The sequence below is a fragment of the Olea europaea genome, chromosome 18 (genome assembly GCF_002742605.1).
Source record: "Olea europaea var. sylvestris chromosome 18, O_europaea_v1, whole genome shotgun sequence".
NCBI classification, from domain to species: Eukaryota; Viridiplantae; Streptophyta; class Magnoliopsida; order Lamiales; family Oleaceae; genus Olea; species Olea europaea.
The window spans coordinates 5,625,984-5,637,394 of record NC_036254.1 but is presented as its reverse complement, the minus strand read 5'-3'; positions in this window follow the sequence as shown (position 1 = coordinate 5,637,394).

Sequence of the window (11,411 nt, the reverse complement as noted above, 5' to 3'; positions counted from 1 at the left end):
AACTCTTTGGTAGAAATTAATTTGAACTCTTTAATAGAAATCAATTTAAACCCTTTCGTGAAAATCAAGTTGAACAAGGATTTTGCATAAACATTTTCTATAAATACATACCTTAGTCCAACAATTAAAAGGGGCTTGTGGAATTTCATTATACTTCTATATTCAAGTCAAGGCTTGGGGATCATTGTGCATTTATTATTCAAGCCAAAAGGAGGGAAAAAAAATAAAGAAAATAGGGTTTCAAGGATTTTACAAGAAAAACGTGAATTCTTGATACAAGATCTTCATTTTTTTATCATCTTTCCTTATACTCGGTGATGTACTTTAATTCATTCTTGTATTTTTATTCCTCTCCCATGATGTGTAATTAAGCCCCCGTTTGATTCCCTTCTTTAGCCACAAAAATGGAAAATATGATCATTATCCATCACATCAAATTACCATATTTGACTTTCTATCTCTTGTGTGGATCACTTAACGACTATATTTTTCATTCTCATTTCTAAAAAAATGAGAATCAAACGGGGCCTAAGTATTTAGTTAGGATGAATGATTGTAACCTAGTTTTGAACTTTGTTTTTAATTAAAAAGTTTTAAATCTCAAATTGACTTTGTGGGTTGTTTTTACTTCTATTCTTAATGCTTAGATTAATTGGCCACTAATTCATTGATTTCATGAACAATAATTACGTAGAGACGCGAATTATTTGTTAGACCATGTAATAAAAGTCGGCAATTAGTATAAAACTTAGAGATACTTATACTACTCATTGCGATCATTATATGAATTCTTAGAAGAAATAATTGCGTTTAATTAAGATTAATTCACATAGAGATATGAAAATTGAATTAGTCAGATAGGCTCAATGAGAACTCGAGAGGAGTGAATTGAATACATTATCAGAATATAAACGTAATTAATTATATAAAACTTGGTGATTGAGATCTAGGGGATAACTATGGACAATTCATGACTTCTAATACTTAAATCATCGTATTTAAAATAAAAAAAATCACTTTTATTTGTGTTATTATATTATAATAGAAAATCACAAAAAAAAAAATGGAATAATTGAACCAATTGTTAAATAGTAGTCCTCGTGGGAACCATATTCGGACTCATAAGTCCACTTTATTACTTGTTACTATTCGTACATTTGTGGGATATAAAATCGACAATAATATACCACATAATCGCTTGAAATTGCTGATTTTCTTATTCTTGACTCTCTTTATACCTAACTGTCCTCAAGTCCAAATTCTTTGGAGTTCATTGGATAGCATATGAAAAATTCACTAATTGTCCTCAAGTCCAAATTCTTTATGTGAATATTGTAAACCCTTACTTCAACTAAACAACCCCAAATGTTTAGTCTCAAACTAGGTTTATATCTGTTTCAAATTTCAAATGGTATTTTAGGAACTGCCTTAGATGGAAATCTATTTAAGATATATATGACAATTTTTAAATCTTCAATCCACAGATTTAAAGAGAGACTTCAATTGCTTATCATTTAACTATGTCCATTAAAGTCTCATTTCTTCTTTTAGCTACACCATTTTGTTGTAGTGTGCTCGACATCATATACTAGACTAGGCATTTGTCCATTTTCTATGATCGTCCATAATATTCTCCACTCCCGTCTAACCTTGTAATTTGATTTTTCTTTCATTTTGTTTATCTACTTCTACTTTATAAATCTTGAAAGCATCTGGTGCCTCATCCTTATGATTTCTAAGATTGAGATACATATATTTTGAATGGTTATCTATGAATGAGAAAAAATATCTATGACTATTTAGACATGGAGTGGAAAAAGTCCACAAATATCTGAGATGTCGTATTCATCACCAAAATAATTCTCTATGTTTTTTATGCTCGATGAAATAAAATTATAACTAAAGATACTTTGACTAATCTTAAGTTGTAATAACATGTCGACACCTCAAATGACGTCTCTAAAACTCCCTTTTTTTTTTTTTTTAATCCAAAACCAAGTCAAAGTTTCCAATTTCCTTTTATGAAATGATTCTAGTAATTCCAATATCAAGGACCCAAAAATAATTTTCTAAATTAACTAACTTAATTTTAAAATAAAGTATAGAAGTCCATACCCCAAAAAAAAAAAAAATTGAAGATGAAAGAAAGAAATATCGACAATGGACGTAGGTTTGGGCATAGTTTGATTTGGGTTGGTTTCGATTCCAACTCGAAATCGTAATCAATTTAGTCGGTTTGGATGAATTTTAACTCAAACTAACTCATTATAACTTTTAAATCGAACTGAACCAAATCGATTTGGTTCAATTTGGATTGGTTCGGTTAGTCGGTTTGGACTTTTAGTCCAACTTTATTTTTTTTTTTTAAATGTCAAAGTTTTGTGTCCGATTAGATTACAAGAATTAAAATAATTAAATAACTTTATATTACAAGAAGTATTAACTAACAAATAAAATCAGGTTAATAAAAAACTTAAGATTTTGTTGCCATTTTATGCATTATATAGCCCCCGTTTGGTACCCATTTTTTCAAAATAAATTTTTCTCTCTCTTCTTTTCAACCACACATTCTTTATTAAAATAATATTACACGCAAATAAAAAGCATTTTCTTAATTTTCAACCACATACTTCCCATCAAGTTACTATTCTAAAATGCGTTTTTACATAAAAATGACTCTCGAACACCCCCATAGTATCACTGCCTGAGTAGGAAAAAAGGTTAATTACAACATAATGAGCTTGTGAAAGAAAATTTTCAGTACTATTACTCATCGACAACATTATAGATTGGAGAGAATCGTGATATAGTTATAAGATTATGACTCATCTTTTGATTTTTATTTTTCTTAAAAAAATAAAATAAATATAAACATGTAAGTGGATTCGGTTGGTTCGATTAACCAACGGTTTGAGACTTCAACCCATGACCGAACCAACCCACTATGGTTTTGTTTAAAAGAAAATCAAACCAATTATCTGTGTCAAACCGACCCAAAATGACCCGAGTCGGTCCAATTTGATTGGTTTAATCGATTTTTCGGTTATTTTGCCCAGACCTAAATCAACGTATAGATTTTTCATCTCTCTTACAAACTAAATAGCATGAGCGTCATTTCCTTTTAGAGCCCATTAATTATGAAACCAAAGGTCTCTTACAAACTGAATAGCATGAGGGTCATTTCCTTTTAGAGCCCATTAAGGATGTTAATTACTACTAAATACTATAATTGATATGGTTATTATGAAACCCAAGGTAATCCAGGAAATCATGATTCTTATCATGTATGTATTAACTTGCAACAACTAAATTCACTTATGGCATATATTTTTGTTCACGGCAACAGTATATCCACAACATTATATCAACATATTCTTTATGTATGTGAATAGAAAATCATTAATTCCTTGTGTACAGAAATAACCTTCATAAAAAGCTTACAAAACTCTCTCACGTGGGATCGATGGACCCTATGTGAATATTTTATTTCACAAAAAAAAAAACCCACCGACTTTGTTTTATCTGGAAGGGCTTTATCACCCCTACTTCTGAACACATAGTTTGCTTCATAGAAAATACATGTTCAAAAATTTTAGAGCGCCTTTTGTACACGTTGGAATAGAGCAATCATTACTGCCATGTTGGATTTTTTGTTACACAATAAATCCCGGATTATGATGTTAACGTATGATAATATTTCATAGACCTAGGCCAACGAATGAAATAAGTCCAACAACCAAGTTCATGAGCTCCACCCAATCCGATTATATTCCTTTTTGGATAACTTGAATCTTGGTCTGTTTACCTTTTTTTTGGTCCAATTAAAAGTCTAATCCTAGACTATTTATAAGATTACAACTATAACTATTTTCTAGTTTGATTTGTGTGTGAAATAAGGAGAATCTCAGCCGCCCCTTTGAAGTGTGAAAAAGGCCCCTTTTGGTGTCCAAAATCGATTGATAAATTTGAGTAATTTGTGGTTCCTTCATAGCCTACATTTTTGGTATTTTTTTTCCTTACCTTTGTGGCTATAAATCATCACCGTTTCTTATCATTTGTGAGTAAGATCGAATAGCAACCAATGTGAATATATTGGTTATGAATTGGAGCCAATTGGTTAGGCAGAGAAAGGTACGTGGACTGAGCATGAAAAACATCGATTTGAAGATTTTTGGAGCGAGTTTTCACAACATGCCATTTGTACACAACTGAGCAAAAACCTCAAAATTTATAGTTAATGCTTTAAATAATTTTATAGCATTGTACTTCAAGTTCAGGGGACTGCCACAAGAATTAATCTACTTATATAAAGTTTTTTTTAACAAATAAAGTGTTGGCAAGATTTAGGCCATTGATTTTCATTTATTTGAAAAACCCTTTTTAAAATGATTGACCTAAATGTTGTCAATACATAGTTTGTAAACCAAATTTGTCAATCTATTTTGTACAAATAGCATGATTCCTATCACAATCATCCAGTGATGACTTGCCTTTAATAGTAAAAATTAAATTATAGTCACAAATATATACGAAGTAGTAACTTATATACCAATATGCAACAAATTTTATACGTATTTCAACATAAAAATCTGAGTAACAAGCATAGAGGCTAGATCTAATACCACGTGTAACACATAAATTGCGTATCTCCAACTATGTTATCTAGAACAATTGAAAATTTGCAGCAAAATCGGGTTCTTAAAGCACCAAAAGTCTTCCAATCAGTATCCACTTAATAACCCTTTTACCTGATGGAAATAAACATGTGACTTTCAATTTTTTAAGAGAGAAAATTTGTTAGGATTTTGCTCTAGAGACCTTTTGGCATATATATAAAGACAACCACCATGCCCCCCAGGGCACATCCGAATTGGTTGAACAATCACTTCGTTGGGACGCTGGAAGCAAGGGTGGAGAGTTATAAAAATCTGAGTAACAAGCATAGAGGCTAGATCTAATACCACGTGTAACACATAAATTGCGTATCTCCAACTATGTTATCTAAGAACTAATTGAAAATTTGCAGCAAAATCAGGTTCTTAAAGCACCAAAAGTCTTCCAATCAGTACCCACTTAATAACCCTTTTACTTGATGGAAATAAACGTGTGACTTTCAATTTTTTAAGAGAGAAAATTTGTTAGGATTTTGCTCTAGAGACCTTTTGGCATATATATAAAGACAACCACTGTAACTTCCGTCCATCATGGGAGTGGGTGCTTTTCTCCTACAATAATTTTTCTCAATACCGTATGAAAAGTTATCTAGGCAGTTAATTAATTTACCATTATTTAAACTTTAAATTAATTTAACTTTATCTTGACCACTTAGGCCACAAAACTTTTTACAAATTTCACATGTTCGTCAAATAAGCTCCTCCAAAATTAAAATAATAAGAGAAAAATGTACTTGGTCAACAAGCAATGCAGTCTGTTGGAAAGATTCTTTATAGTTGCATCCTCAAGCTACCTATATCAAAACAAATCGTGCGGAGAACCTATTTTTCCATTGTTTCTTTCAAGTCAGCAATCCATTGTTTCTTACAAGTCAGCAATCCACTCCTCTTCATGGTTGGTGAGATGAAACTAAAGTTGTAAATTTGACTAATATAATAGCTGAGGCCGCAGAATATGCTGAAAAATCAAAGTCAACAAAATTTGTTTCGACACGCATTGATATAAATAGAAAATGTTGCCTATAAATACAGAGATCCTTCGAAGCAGAAGAATAAAATAAAAGTGCTCTCAACTTCATCAAATGGAAGACGACTCCATAGGCAAGTCTGAATCCTTCAAGAATACAAAGCGAAGGCGCTTTAATAGCTGTTTTTCCTTCAAGGAGATTTCTATTGATCCCGGAGTGAAATCCCTCAAGCATTTGGATTCGGAGAAGTTCAAAAGCAGCATCAAGAAATGGGCTAAAGCAGTCGTCACCTATGCCCGACAAGTTAGCGACCATTTCGGCAGCACTCGTCGCTAGATGAATCGCAAAGTTTGAATACTATAATCCCGGCTTTGTATCCTTCGTTGCTAATTTGTAAATTCTGTCCGTCGACAGCTGACTGTTCATTTGTAATTATTAAATTCTCTAATAATGAAAACAAAGTACAATTTGATTACCTGAAGTTTGAATACATTGGTTTCTTGTGGCTACAACTCTGAAAGGAAAACTCTCCACGTCAATGAGGCCACGAGGGCATAATTGGATATTTTCCCTGGCGTGCAAGCTTGTCATATTCCTTTGAGTATTTTTGCATTACAATTTAAATTTGAGTTTATTATAAGGGATGGGATGAATAAAAGTATTGGACCAAATTCGACAGCGGTCTGGTTAAGTTTTAAATGCATTTCATCTGATTTTCGATTTTAGTAATTAGAATCGAAAACTCGGACTTAACCTGATCCGCCCCCACGCCCCCAAAATATCTCATGCCTCCGCAACTAGCTCTAATTTGGAATATAAGGATTAATTTTATACGATAAATGAAAAAGAAATCAAGAATATTAGCTTTTCAGGGAAAAAAAGTAGAAGAAATATTAAATTTTTTTGCAGTTCTAAGCTACGGAAATTCCAGATCCTAATTTATATTCGCATCTAAGTTTGTATATATGAATATGCATGTATTGATTACAGAATTTTAGAACTCGAGAGAACCGAATCGAAACCAATTGCTCCTACTCCAATCCATATGAGAGATGACCCTTATTTGTAACTGATGCTGCCAAAAATCGTACCTGCAAATTTTTCGAGCTTGATGATTTGGATTGAGCACGATCGTAGTCTTTCGGTACATGAAATAATGGCAACGAGGTATGTTCTCGTCGTTCCTCCGATGCTTAAGTCAGAAAGGGGATTATATGCGTGAGACTATAGACTGGAGAATAATGAAAAACGTACCTGAATAATGGCTCAATGTTCTGTACTTATAGTAGCAAGCGACATTCTCCTAGTGGGACTCAACTAGCTGGGTGTCTTTATCAGTTGGAGTCCCGTACAGTTAAGGAGTTGGTTAAATACCATAATTATATGTGGGATAGAATTCTTGCGGGAGTCAAGTATATGGTTGAGTTAGAGTCCTAATTGCATAGGAGTTCTAAAAGTCAACAATCGTAGGTTATGAGGGGAGGGTATGCTCGAGGACTACTTATGCTCGAGCACAAGAATCGCAATATATAAAGCAGCAAGACAGTGAGTGCTTGAGAATAACCCCCGGGTTGAGCATATGCTCGAGCACTCCATATGTGGAATTGCAAGTTTATCCAAGATTTGTGGTCGGGATAGAATGATCGAGTATTTATGTATATCATAAAAGGGTAGCGTAATCCTCGGGATAATATGGTGGTCAGGTTATCCCAGAATGTCAGTATCATTGGCCCCCGTGCACATATACTCGAAACCTTCGCTCGAGGATATGATGCAAAGAGGCTTGAAACAAAAAGCTCGGGTGTTTTAGCTCGAGGAAGTTTTTGAAGACAGGTGTTCAGAAGGGCTGACGTGTACTGAGGTAAGCCCTAAACAAGAAAGACGGTAAAAATGGTATGGAATGGATGTAGGACACGTGGCTAGATCTGACGGTCGAGGTAGTGACTTTTGGACTACCCGCTCCTGTTACCTATAAATACCCTCTCCACATTTCATTTTTCACTTTTTACTCTCAGTAAACTTCTTTTGCTAATCATCGGGATCAGGTTGAGTTTTCAGGTGTCGACTTTAAGGTAAGACCTCGAGTTCTCAAGTTATTCTTTAGGCACTTTTGTAGTAGCGAGTCTTCATCCTCCTCCTCGAGGAGTACTCCCGAGGACATAGGATGCTCGATCATACCTATGGCCGTGCCTATTAATGCCCAACCTCGGGCATAAAGTATCCCGACCCCATTTAGGTACCCCGAGGTTCCTTGTAAGTTTAAAGAGCATCTAGCAATATCGACGGCTAGGGAGCACGGGCTCATGTCGAAGTGTGATATTAGGACGCCAGTAGGAGAGGATAGGATGGCCTTTGCTCGGGATGGAGAGTTTGTAATTTTTAGGGACTCACTAAAGGGTGGATTTAGATGGCCCCTGCACCCCTTTTTTGTGGCTTTATTGGTCGAGCACAACATGAGCCCTGGACAGCTCGTGCCAAATGAATGGAGGATGCTCATCTATTTTTTATGGCCTGTAGATATCTAGGAATTAACCCATACATCGATCTTTGTAGAATGGTCTTCGACTAAAAACAGCTACCTCAATATACTTGTTTCGCCTACCTCTCATCTCGAGGAGGGTTTAGATTACTGAGGATGCCCAGTTCATTGAAATGATGGAAAGAAAAGTGGTTTTATGTCGTACCTCAGGATAGTGACCTTCCTTTTAGTCCTAGGTGGGTTTTGCCCGACACTACCAGGTTTTGTGAAGGCCAGGCCTATTTTGAGTCTTTAGAAAGGCATAGGATGATGTTAGAGAACCTTGAGCCTCTTGTTTATAATATAGATGACATCCTCGGGGATGACATTCTTGATCTTATGGATGTGAAAGGCACTGAGGGTAGGGATCATCTTTTTGCCTTCTTCCTCATTGATCTGTCTTTGAATGTATAATTGTGCTCATGTTAATGACTTATTTTTGTAGAGATGACTTTCGATCCTTCAGCCCTTAAACAGGCCGTGAACAAAAAGTCGAAGGCCCCTTAGGCTTGAGCTCTAGGTCAAAGAGAGGGAAGAGGAGGGCTCGTGATTCAGGCCCCGAGAATAGTAGGAGTGGGCCAGGCGAACCTTCTACCCGGGGACAATCCCTGATCATACAGGCTCATTAAACTCCAACTGCCCCTCCTCGATCAAGGAGTACCCCCGAGGTTGTTGACCTCGAGGATGAGGTCCCTCATGTGCCTTCATTTCAAAATAAAGATCCTGATTGGTGTCCTCTGGTGTCGAGCATCGTGGACAAATATCGAAAGGACCTCGACTTTGACGAGGGCATGAAAGCTCTTGAATCCCTTACGCTGAAGGTAAGCTCACTCAACTTGGTGTAATTTATGGGTTTATATGATGTGATTGTTTAAGCTTGGGTTTATATGATACAGACTCTGAGTATTGCCCGATGCCTCTTTCTGAAGGGGAAAGACGAGGCACAGAAAACTGCTGAGCTCGAGGATACTTCTCGAGCACATGAGAAGAGGATAGCTGACATGGAGGTTGAGCGCTTCCTTCTCCAGAGGGAGCTCGATGATGCGAAGAACGATCTTCAGAGAGCTCGGGAAGAGACTGGAGTGGCCAAGGACGAGGCCGAGGATTTAAAGCTCAAGATCGAGCATTTGAAGAAGGATTTTGAAACTCGCCTGACTGAAGCTCGAGGCATTGCGGTCGAAGATTTCAAAACATCCGAGGAGTTCAGCAGACTGAAGGGAGAGTACGCCATGAGCTCGTACTTCCACGCCTTAAAAGAGGCTCGGGCATTTTTGAGGTCGAAGCCCGACGCAAAGCCCGAGGATTTAAAGAGCATCCCTGAGTTTGCTGAAGATCTTGAGCTTTCAGAGTCCGAGAAATCGTCAAGGACCAGGAGGTCGATATTGACGGCGAGGACGTGGCAGAAGAGCAATGAAGCACAGCCTCGGGAGAAAGAGCCGAGGACCTAGATTAGTTTATGTTTTTCTTCTGTTTTTGGATACTCTTGGCTCTTGTACTTGATTAATCAGTTTTTGAATCAATGTGTTCTTCCCGAGCTTGACATCTGTTTCTTGCTATATTACTTCGATTATGTTTGCTCGAGTTTTAAGTTCATTTGAGAACTATACTAAGTGATGTGACCTAGCCCGACTTTAAGGGAATCCATAGCTCGAAGCCTAGACTAATTACATAACTCGACTCCTAAGATGTATTAAACAGCTCGACGCCTAAGATGTATTAATATCTCAACGCCTAGACAAATTAAATAACTCGACGCCTAAGATGTATTAAACAGCTTGACGCCTAAGATGTATTAATATCTCGACGCCTAGACAAATTAAATAACTTGACGCCTAAGATGTATTAAACAGCTTGACGCCTAAGATGTATTAATCAGCTCGACGCCTAAGATGAATTAAACAGCTCGACGCCTAAGATGTATTAATATATCGATGCCTAAGATGTATTAATATATCGATGCCTAAGATGTATTAAACAGCTCGACGTCTAAGATGTATTAATATCTCGATGCCTAAGATGTTTTGGCCTTGACGTACTTATTCACCGACAACAAAGATTTATTTTTGTCATGCTCGACAAATAATACTCTCTCGAGGACTGAATTTTATAAAATAATTTTTGAAATTGTGTTTAGCTCGAGCATGTATACAAGTTATCTCGAGGACTCAATTTGCAAAATCATTTTTTGAGAGTTGAGCTCGAGCATGTATACAAGTTGATCTCGAGGACTCAATTTGTAAAATCATTTTTTGACATTATGCATTGAGCTCGAGCATATTATGCATGTTTATCTCGAGGACTTAATGGCAATGTAATTGTATCGACCTATTGTGTGATTCCCGAGATAGTAATGGCCTTTTTATAAGATCTATCACGTCGTTGATTGGGTACTGTGTGCTCGGGGATGTTATTTGTAAGTGTGTTCGTGGCTTTAGCTTTTTTGATTGCTTGCTTGGAGCAAGGCTTGAGTTGTTTACGTGGGGCAAGACTTTTTGATTGCTTGCACGGGGCAAGATTTGAGTTGTTTGAGCGGGGCAAGGCTTTTTAATTGCTTGCGTGGGGCAAGGTTTTTTGATTGCTTGCGTGAGGCAAGGTTTGAGTTGCTTGCGCGGGGCAAAACTTTTTGATTGCTTGCGCGGGGCAATGCTTGAGTTGCTTACGCGGGGCAAGGCTTGTTGTTTGCTTACGTGGGGCAAGGCTTTAGTAACTAGATCATATTTTGATGAATAGCTTAATTTTTATTATACTTTAAAAATAGACATGGCACGCAGGCCTGAGAATTGAAAACGTGAACTTTGACCCCAGGCCTGACTACTGATAACTGGAAGACCAAGTTACTTGTAATATATCTTTAAATTCTCGGCGCTCCATGGTCTTGGAAGTAGTGTTCCTGATGTATCCCTTAAACTGTATACGCCTCCTTGGGATTGTCGTATGACTTCGAAGGGCCCTTCCCAAACTGGTCCTAGCTTGCCTGAGGCATGACCTGCTGCTTCGACCCTTCTTAACACAAGGTCTCCGGCTCTGAATCTCCACGTCCTCACTTTTTTATTAAAGTACTTTGTTGTTTTTTCTTGGTAAGAGGCCATTCTTATAGCTGACTAACCACAAACTTCTTCCAAGAGGTCGAGGTGTTCAGTGATGCACCCTGCATCTTCGGGTTCAAGCCTCCTTTGGCTGGGCAGCCTGACTTTAACAGGGATGGTGGCCTTAATACCAAAAGCCAACATGAAGAGGGTTTCTCCCGTAGCA